Here is a 10792-nt window from a genome sequence, read left to right as displayed (position 1 = left end):
CAGACCAATTTGAAGTGACATCAAAGTGAGCTTAGAAGCAGATTTTGGTGAATTTGCTTGCTTCTGAATTCATCAAAATGAGGAGTCACTTTGAAATCACTGCGGAAGTGCCACGGAAGGAGAGCCTATAGAAAGGAATTGCGTGTGATAACACATTCACGTTATGATGTGAATTCGCATTGTTGGACCTGCAGTCACGTCAGATTTGAGCTGCAAAAAGCTCGAAAACCTCCATGTGATAAACACCTATGATTCTGGACATCAGAGTTCAATTCCCTGTCAACCATGAAACTCACTGTGGGACCTTGGGCACAGGACCTGCGATAGGGTCACCATAAGTTGGGAATGACTTGAAGGCACACAACAATGACCAATCTCGGTACTTAACTAAATAGCTGATACGGGATACTGGCCATACATTGCACATGTTTATTTGTGGGTATAAAATTCCTTTGAAAACAGAGGGCCATCAGTTTGTGACTGCTGACATGTGCGAGGAACAGGCAACACGCAATCCCCCCACAGGGCTGTTCTGTTTTTTAATTTCAGCGTCTCAGACTTGTCTCGCAAAGCAGGGGCTATTGTCAGACGCTGGCATTTCTCTGTGGCTATCTTGACTGAGTGAGAGTAATTTCTTCCCCGATTTCATATGCACTCCCTTCCTGGTATTCATGTCTGAAAATGGAGTCGGTATGTCCCCGAGGGGAGGTTTATTGCAGTGAAGCAGCCAAGATGTACTGAAAATGTCAAGTCTTAATGACAAGAAAACAGTTCACTTGAAAGATACTGATTGTGGGCCATGCAGGGCTTAAATTACAGGAATTCAACCCTCCAGCAAAGAGACACTTAAAAGTCCCCAAATCCACAATTGCTCACAAAGAGCAAACACAGGGTAGCAAGCCACTTCAGTTCACCAGGCTTCAAAATGTCACAATCTGGGGTACAGGAGGAGAAAAAATTGGGGAGGATATTACCATGTGGGTCAATTGTCTCAAATATTTACTGAAAAACAGATCCTGGTTTACTTAGCCAATAGTTCTATTCTGACTGTATTTTCCCTATGGGTAATATTATAGTACACTTTGATTTGTTGTTGTTAGGTGCCTTTACATTGGCTCCAATACCTAGGCAACCCTACCCTTATGGTAACCCTATCGCATGGTTTTCTTGCCAAGATTTGCTCTGAGGAAGTTTGCCATTGCCTTCCCCTGAGGCTGAGAGAGTGTGACTTGTCCAAGGTTTCCCAAGTGATTTCATGGCTGAGGGGGCATCAAATTCTGATGTCCAGAGTTGTAGCCCGGCACTCACACTGCTATGCCAAGATTTCTTCGTCTGTAACTGCATTTTTTTTAATACATGGCTATATTTCTTCAGAGGAAGTTTGCCATTGCTTTCCTCTAAGGCTGAGAGAGTGTGACTTGCCTAAGGCCATCTAGCGTGTTTCCAAGACTAAGCAGGGATTCAGACCCTGGTCTCCCAGAGCCTTAGGCCCGATACAGCGCGTCCTAAAAGGATGCTCTGCCCGCGCCTCCTTTTCCGCCGGTGGGAAGCTGCAGCGGATAAATTGCACAGTTTCCCGCTGACAGAAAAAGAACCCGCAAAAAGGGTTCCTTTCTCGGCGCACTTGTGATGCCACAGTGCGCCAATGGCACACTCGTGAAATCACAAATGCGCTGCGACGTGCAGATGCTAAGCGTCCGTCATGTCAAAATGGCGGCACCCATCTCTACAGGGCGCTGCCATTTTGATGTACAGAATACGCGCTAGGACTGTGGGGCGTATGTAAGCAACCCCCGAGGCAACCCTTGCACGTATTCCTTACATGCTAAAAGGCCCATCTGTACTTGGCCTTAAGCCCTGTCTGCACAAGCCAAATGAAATGGCCCTCCTCCATCTTCTTGATGGGGAAGCCAGGCAATAAATGTCCCAAACTCCACTTACAATGCAAACTTGCTAAAGCCTATTTATATGCTGTTTAAGCTGATGTATGAATGCTTCTCTTGAGCAGACTCACACAGTACACATATTATAAAATTGGTCACTTTATCGTATCTCCTTTCTGCTTCCCCACCTGCACACGCCACATTCCCAAACTCCCTCCACCAGTCATATGGTCATCCACCCACCTTGACTCTAGGCAACTTCTTTCCTCCTGCCTTTGTCCCTCAATGAATATAGTCAAAACTGAACTTGTCACCTCATTACCATACCCACAAGTTTTGCATTTCCATGACTATTCATACAGTCTATGAAAGTCTTTGCTGGGTGACAGTTCACCCCATGCATCTGATGAAGCAGACCAACACTATGAAAGAGCTCATGCTAAAACTTCTTTTGCGTAGTTAGCTGCAAAGGTGTGCAAGATCCCTTTGCGCGGGGAGAAAAAGTCTTTCAGATAGCTGCGTAAGGCTTTATAAAGTTCATAGTGAGCCATTTGAATTCAGTCTAGAAAAGTATTGGATGCTGGTGCAAATGTTTGAGCAAAGGAGTTGTATGATCCATGTAACCAGCCTCTTTCAATAGCCTGGTCGGCCGTAGCATTTTGGTCTCACTGAAGTTTCTGAATAGCTTCCAAAGGCAGCTCCATACAAAATCATAGAATCCTAGAGTTGGAAGAGACCCCAAGGGCCATCAAGTCCAACCCCCTTCTGCCATGCAGGAACTCTCAGTCAAAGCATACCCAATGGATGGCCACCCAGCCTCTGTTTAAAGACTTCCAAGGAGTGTATTACAGTAATCCAACAAGAACGTAACCGAGGCACGTGCCACCATTGCCAGATCTGACTTCTCAACTTTTTGTCAGGGATCTACTGGGCTGGAAAGCTTCCTTCCCACCTTCAACCTTGGCCAGCCTCAGTTGGCAAGATTGACAATGAGTCAGTAGATCAGCCTCATCGCTCATTAGCACCATTCCCCCTCAGGATTGCTGGGCCTGTCATTTCCAAAAATGATGGATGGCGAACGCATTTGGAAAAAGTCAGGGAAGCAAAAATTAATGTGCTTTTCCTGATTTAGTGGTGCAAAACGTTCTAATCTATTACTTTGCTAATGATATTCACTGTTTGAGTATTCCTTTAAAACACAGTCCTTCAATGCAAACAGAACAGCTATGTAGTAGAGCAACTGTCTTCATTTATTACAGAAGAAGGTTGCTGTTTATTTCCAAATGATGCAGTCCAAGGTAGATGGCAGTGATCTTTGACTGATTGATTGATTCCTGCCTTCCTTGCAACATTGGGACTCAAGGCATCTGGCAACATTTACTGCAAAGATGAAGATTAAAAGATTAAGAAGTTGTAATATTTGAACACGTCATATGGTTGAAACACCCTTGAATTTAAAGCCACCCAAAAATACATTGATAAAGAAAGTACACCAACCATTGATCATAAAATGATACTACATAATAGTGGCGAGGGAACTTTGTCTCTCCAAATGTTTTGCTCTTGGACTCCCAACAGCCTGAAATAGCAAGGGCAGTGGAAAGTAATATATTTCAATATAGGATATGCAATGGAATTGTATTGATTATTTTATTTATGGTATTTTTACCCCGCCCTTCAGCCCTAAAGGCTCTCAGAACTGCTTATAATATTATTATTTTTAATCACACAGTTCAGTGTGATGTAGTAGTTTGAGTGTTGGACTAGGATTCTGGAAGTCCAGATATTGAGCCCCTGGAACCATTGGGTGAATTTGGGCAGGTCACACACTCTCAGGCTCAGAGGAACCTTATCTAAAGAAATTGAGAGACAGCTTGGTGTAGTGGTTTGAGTATTGGACTAGGACTTTGGCACACCAGGGTTTGAATCCACACTTGGTCACGGAAACTCACAGGATGGCCTTGGGCAACTCACATACTCTCAACTGTTGTTGTAGTTGTTGTTGTTGTTGTTGTTGTTGTTTGCCTTCAAGTAAATTCTGTCTTATTGTGACCCTATCATTTGGGGGGGGGGGGGGCAGAGAAGCAAGATTTCTTCAGAAGAATTTGGCTATTGTGTTTTGTGCTTTTTTGGGGGCTATGTGGCCATAGAATCATAGAATCGTAGGGTTGGAAGAGACCACAAGGGCCATCCAGTCCAACCCCCTGCCATGCAGGAAATCCCAATCAAACATTCCCGCCATAGTCTAGGAGAGTTTATTCCTGACGTTTCGCCTGCATCTGTGGCTGGTGTCTTCAGAGAATTTGGCCACTGCCTTCCTCTGCCTGATGGGATGAGCTCCCATCACTAGTCCCAGCTTCTGCCTACCTAGCAGTTCGAAAGCATGCAAATGCAAGTAGATAAACAGGTACCACTTTTCAGTGGGAAGATAACAGTGTTTGGTGGAGTCATGCTGGCCACATGATTTCCAGAGCATGGCTCTTCGGTCTAGAAACGGAGATAAGCACTGCTTCCTACAGTTGGTTATGACTAGGCATTCATGTCAAAGGACTACCTTTACCTCTTAGACGGAGAGCATGAGACTTGCCCAAGATCATCCCATGGGTTTCCAGGGCTGAGTGAGAATTCAAACCCTAGTCTTCCAGAGTCTTAGTCCAACATTCAAACCACTGCACTGTGCAGACTCAACATAATCACTAATGTTAATGGCCATCAACGTCTATAGACCACCAAAACTGTCAGCTCATTCTCCTAATTTTCCACCAGCATTGGACTAGCAAAAATATCAGTGACAAGTCTATTCATTTGTACTGTTTTAGTGTTTGCCCCAAAAGACTCTCAGGTCTCTATATCTGTTCTTTATGTGATAATAACGGGACGTTGCATTTCAGTTTATGGGAAGACATGTCCGTCTATGCCAATTGTTTTTGGTGATAGAGGAATAAATCGGTTTTCTTCATCCAGTAATAGGCAGACCTAGAAATGTCTTTTGGAGTGAGATGCTTCCCAAGCACAATTTGTTATTATCGTCCTTCTCTTGAGAATGCATTCAGATTTCACAGTGCTGATATATACCATCCTGCAGGACAGATAGCATTTACAAAATGGCCTCCAATTTTGCTTTAAACTGTGCCATGACGGCAGCCAAAGATGGTGACATAATTAAGAAATGTATTCAACCTATTACTAATTTAACAGATCTCATCAGTGTTTTCATCAGAAAGCTGTTTATGGCCCACTGTGTCTCTGGTGAATTTATGCATTGTAAATACAAATATATTTTATTCATAGAAAAGTCTTGCAACTTCAATTATGCAATAAGTATTTATTTGGAATTCATTATTTTTTCCATTTGCCATCCATCATTAATTCATGTTCCACTGATGAAACCTGCTGTAAAGCATTAGTGAACATTACAGATGACAAAATATAGATTTGTAAAGGCTTTGTATTCTCCATACAGTTTCAAAGCCAGCACCAGGAGGTGATCCTATTATGTTCTCGGTCGTAGCGACTGACTTTTATGATGTCGGAACACAAAGGTTCATCAGAAAACAGAACGCAGTGACCCGTTTTCCAGACTCACTTTCACTAAGGCAAATTGAAAACACTTAATATGGGAGCAAAACCACAGGAGTAGTTCAGAACAGTGCTAAAAGGAAGTTCTTTCATGCACAGCTCTTAATCTTGGTGACCCTTGTGCTTCCCTCAATCTATGAGCATCGCTTGGGGCGACACAGATATTTCCACAGCCTAGAAAACTCTGGTCCATAGCTGAAACCATAGTGTGCAACTAATGACTATTTGTATTTATTTATTTATTTATAAGGATGGTTCTGTCTTGCCCTTTTGCTCTGAACAACATGCTCGACAGAGCAAGCAAGCAAGCAAAATTAGAGGTTTTAAAACAGATCAACTCTGAAACAGAAGTCAGCAAGTAACAATATTTGGAAAAGGAAGAATATGGGATGGTTAGGGGCCCACCAAACACTGATCAGATTTTGTTGTTGATGATGTTGCCAAGATCCTACAACAAGGAGACAAAGTCTTTGCACTCGTGGAGTTATGTGATGTGTGTGCATTAGTGAATTGTGACACTGTGCAACTGAAAGCACAAACAAATGTGAAATGCAGGATTGCAAATTCAATGCATATCTGCATGTATAAATGCTTAATATACAATGAGGTTCTTCATATACAGTATGCAATGATATCATATGCTCAAATCTGCTTCTGCACCCTTCAACTGAATACAAACATTACACTGTGGAGAGCGGGGAAGTATGACTTCCATATGTGTAAATGGCATAGAGGTTGTAGCCTCCATGGGAAGGTACATCAAATGCCACAGGTTGAATGGCTTTTCAGTCAGATCCAGAGCCATGCATGTAGAGAGAAGGGTCTTTATTCTAAGTTTAGAGAGTTGTCAAGGAAAATGGACAATGCAGTAGTGAAAGTAGCTTCAGAATGAGTTTCTATGTTGTACAGGTAAGTGGCTTTAGTATACAGTCCTTGGTAGGCTCCTAGTCAGGAGTTGCAGGATGAGGAGTTGAGGAAAGGATAGACTAGGCTCTTGTCTGCATTGTATACTGTCTCCGGAGCTGCCCTGAACCTTCTCTGTTGGAAAGCCCTCTGTTCTGAATCCAGGAAGCTGACCTCATGTATGTCTCACTGAGCCACTTCGCTCCAAAGTCTGAACGAGGTGCCCAGGGATAGTCAACTGTCTGGGAAACTTCTTCTGACCTTGCAGTGGGTTACTGGCAATAGCAGCAGATGGGTCAGTGACACCTAGTGGCACACATTTCATACAGCCACCTGGCATCAGAATGGAAGTGTCATGGACTGCCCTGGACCTGACTTAGACACACACTCAAGAGGACTCAGACCTTGAAGACATGGAGGATGTTGAGGCAGGGGCAGATGTGGGGCTGCCTGGATCTGCAGTCTCAGAGGAGGCTCAGGAAGTTGCAGGTGCTAGGACTTGTGGAGCGAAGATAGGCCAAGGAGTCTTTGAGGCATTCTTCCAGGCTAGAAGCCAAGAGGAGAGCTAATAGGTTTCAACTGAGAAAAGCAGAGGCCTTTTAAAAGACCTCCAGCTGCAGAGGTTCTTTGTAGCTGACAACCAGTCTTGTAGCCTTGTTGTTCCAGTGTTCCTTGCTCTTTGATTCATGACTCTGGTTATCTGACCCCTGGACTTGCCTTGTGGCTATGCTGTTGCTTCTGCCCTTTGCTGTGATGGACTGACCAGTATTGTGTGACCTTTGGACTGGACTCTGGACTATTTCTTTGCATATTGCCCTGCTGTGCTGCCCTCAGTAGAGGTAAGCAGGACAGGAGAGCTCTGGATCTTCTTGGAAGATCTGGAGCAACTGATGAATTTTTAGAATCTGGCATAAGGGTTAAAATGTGATTTCTGATTATGAGCAGTCTGGGTGTCATCCAGTCTGCTCAAACCAGAACTGGGCTTTGGGCCATGATGTCCTCACTGAACTCTTGCAGTGGGAGGGTGTTGTATTTCACGGACAGGGCCTGGGGGTTTCAATAAAGAGAAGGTATCTACCAGTAACTGAAAGGGAGCTTTGCATCAGCATCACTTGTTTTTGCTTTGCCTCACCTCATTGTCTGGCTTTCCTTTTTGTAGAAGGGCATCATGTAAGGATAACACTAGAATGGGGAGAAAATGGCCTTTTGCTCCTTAGATGTCTATAAAAAGAGATGGAGCATCAGGAAAGCCAGTTTGATTATATCACCTACAAAGCAGGAGATGAGTTGTTTAGTTGCTCCCTTGCCTTCTCCTTTTCAGCTTCTCATATGTGGTAGGACTGAGACCCCTTAACAATGCTAATGGGAGGTGTAGTGATATATATTGGGAAAGCACCAGCTTAGCCAAAGCTTGCTTAATATGGGAACAACATGATATCAAAGACTAATAACATTTTACTGTGACTGAAGACAAATGAAGTGCAAGTAGACGTACGTTTTTCTGGAAGTGAATATATGGTTGGAGAATTCCTGAGGTGTAAGAACAGCTGAGTAACAAAAAGTGTTGCCTAAGGAGGGGGTGGCATTTTGACGAAAGAGTGTACAGACGATAAATCAGGAATGCTTTATAGATGCACCAAGTCCTTTGCTAGTGCAAGGGGCTGGAACAGATGGTAGTGGAGGGTCCTTCCAGATGTATGGTTTCATAAATCTTCATGCAAACGTTCCCGTGAGTAGAGGGAGAAAAATTGTGCAGAGCCTCCTAGCCTGGAATAGCTTTCCATGGAGACTTAGTTCCAAGAATGTCAACCAATTTATTCCAACTGTGCTCCTCAAGGGCAGAATGGGACTGGCTGGAAGTTGGGTTTCTGCTTTGATGGCTGACTAACTGGCAGAGCTAAAATATGCACTATTTCACGGGATGTAAGAATATAATAATAATAATAATAATAATAATAATAATAATGTATGAAATGTAGTTTTCGAAGCTTTGCCTAACAGATGGTTGTATACTGGAAGAGGAGTGAAGATGTCCACCACTTCTGGCTGAGGTGAGGCCCCATCTTCATGATGTTCCTATCAACTGCATCTTCCAATGTCTGCTTACATCCAGAATAGGAACTGTCATAATGCAGTGGTTCTCAACCTTCCTAATGCCATAACCCTTTAATACAGTTCCTCATGTTGTGGTGACCCCCAACCATAAAATTATTTTCATTGCTACATGCAAATATGTCTTTTCTGATGGTCTTAGATGACCCCTGTGAAAGGGTTGTTCGACCCCCAAAGGGGTTCAGACCCACAGGTTGGGAAACACTGCCATAATGGATTCTGAAGCCTTTAACACTGACTCTTCCCTGTCTGATTCCTCAGATTCCACCAGTAAGACAGATAGGAGCTCTCCTGCTCCTAGACTATATCCTTTCAGAGGTTCAGCACTGGCTGAGTTTCTATTCTCTCAAGCCAACTTGGAAGAAGGGGAGAGGTACAATCAGAAGTGAATCTGTTGCTCCCACAGTGGTGGATCCACCAGTTGTCTATGTAATACGTCCCTTTCTTTATGAACTGGATATTCCAGAAAGCAATTTCATGCAAACAGACTCCTCAGAGAGCAGAAAACCCTCTAAATGGCTATGTTCATAAGAAAACCCCAAAAGAACAGTATCTGGTATGCAGTGAAATCTGTTTACATGAAGAATAAACCAATTTTATTCCACTTACTTCAAATAACTGCTCCAAACTTTCTATAAACTTCTGCCAGAAGTTGGCAGTCTGCATAATCTTCTCTTCTTTTTTCTTGTGAGAGCTATCACACAATGAAAAAGATATTGCATTACCCCCTTTTTTCCAGGGCTGTACAACTCCAGCCAGCCTCAGTTCTTGGCTCTTCCATTGGAATTGGGAACCATTCCGCCACTAACCACTGAACTGATGGAGCTTTCTGCAAAGCGGTTGTGTGCATTCAGCTTTCCAAGTTTAATAATAATAATAATAATAATAATAATAATAATTTATTACAGTAAAAAGAAATAAAAACATATAGCAAAACCTCCTATCCATTTGACCCTGTTTAGGAAAGCCATCCATTAATCCTTGATGATGATGCTGTGCAATTCTATGGTTATAAAACTGTTGCACTATGATAAATTAGCTTTTATCTGATATTATTATTGCTGAGATGATGTACTGCATTTGATTTATTGCATTTTATTGATTGTATTTGTATGTGTTTTATCGGATTGTAAAGCCGCCTCAATCCACAGGGAGAAGCAGGGAAATATAAATTATTATTATTATTATTATTATTATTATTATTATTATTAAATTAAATTTACACAACCCAACCCTTCACTAACCTCAAAATAAAACAATCAGTTACAAATTCAATATTAAAATTGGTTATAAAACAAAAAAGATGGGTAAATGGACAGAACAACCAATGGCAGATGGTATCTTTTAATGGGAGGTCAGTCTGGGAAGGCCTGTAGGAAGAGATTAATCTTGACAGCCTTTTTGAAGGCATCAAGGGTGGTAATATGACAATCTCCACAATTTTTGAGTGGCCGGTGAAAAGGTACTCTGGGAAACTGCAGCCAACCTGGTCTTTATTGGCTGTAGAAGGTTTTTCCCAGAGGAACTAAGAGTGTGAGGCGGTATGGAAGGAGGTGATCCCACAGATTGGATGGAGCCAAGCCATGAAGGGCTTTAAAGATCATAACCAACACCTTGTGCTGAGCCCAGAAACTAATAGGCAGCCAAATCCAAAGGCTACTGGAAAAGTTGCAATAAGATTAGTGACATTTCTCTGGTGGGGAGAAGGAGCTTTGCCACATATCCTCGGGGCTGAGCAATCCTCCTGCTGGGAACCTGTCAGCAATTGGAGACAGGGGGCTGTGATGTTTATGCACTGTGGTGCATCACAGTACATAAACCAAGTGGAGCTTTCTGCATTTAGCTCATTAATATGTCTTCCCAGTTGCATGCAGGTAAAGGATTTAGAGGTTCCCCAAGGGAAGGGATGTCCTCCCCAGCCCTTTCTCTCCAGCACCAAGCCCTCCGAGGTGGAGTTCTTCAGCTCCAATTGATTTATCTCACCGATGTGCAATAGCTATTGTTTTTATTGCAACCTATTTATGAGGAATTGAGCCCTCTCTCCCTTTCCCGCCCGTCCTTTTTCCTCCAGCATGTGGGCAAAGAAGCTCCGAGCTTTGTTTGTTTATTGCCTCTCTGAGCACCAGTTCATGTCCCTTGGATTCGGCTGCCAATGTAAGGGATTAAGGGGCTAAGTGAGTCTGACTGGCATGGGGATCTTTCAAACATGTTCCTGGAGCTCAACCCTTTCACAGGCAATTTTATTTAACCCAAGAAGAAGAAAAAACAACAACTCCCTGGGCTCAAGACCAGCGACAGTCCGATTGCCTGTCTCA

The sequence above is a fragment of the Sceloporus occidentalis genome, unplaced genomic scaffold, assembly GCF_023333645.1.
Source record: "Sceloporus occidentalis isolate IW3139 unplaced genomic scaffold, rSceOcc1.0.p SCAF_10, whole genome shotgun sequence".
NCBI lineage: Eukaryota > Metazoa > Chordata > Lepidosauria > Squamata > Phrynosomatidae > Sceloporus > Sceloporus occidentalis.
This window is presented reverse-complemented; position numbering follows the sequence as displayed.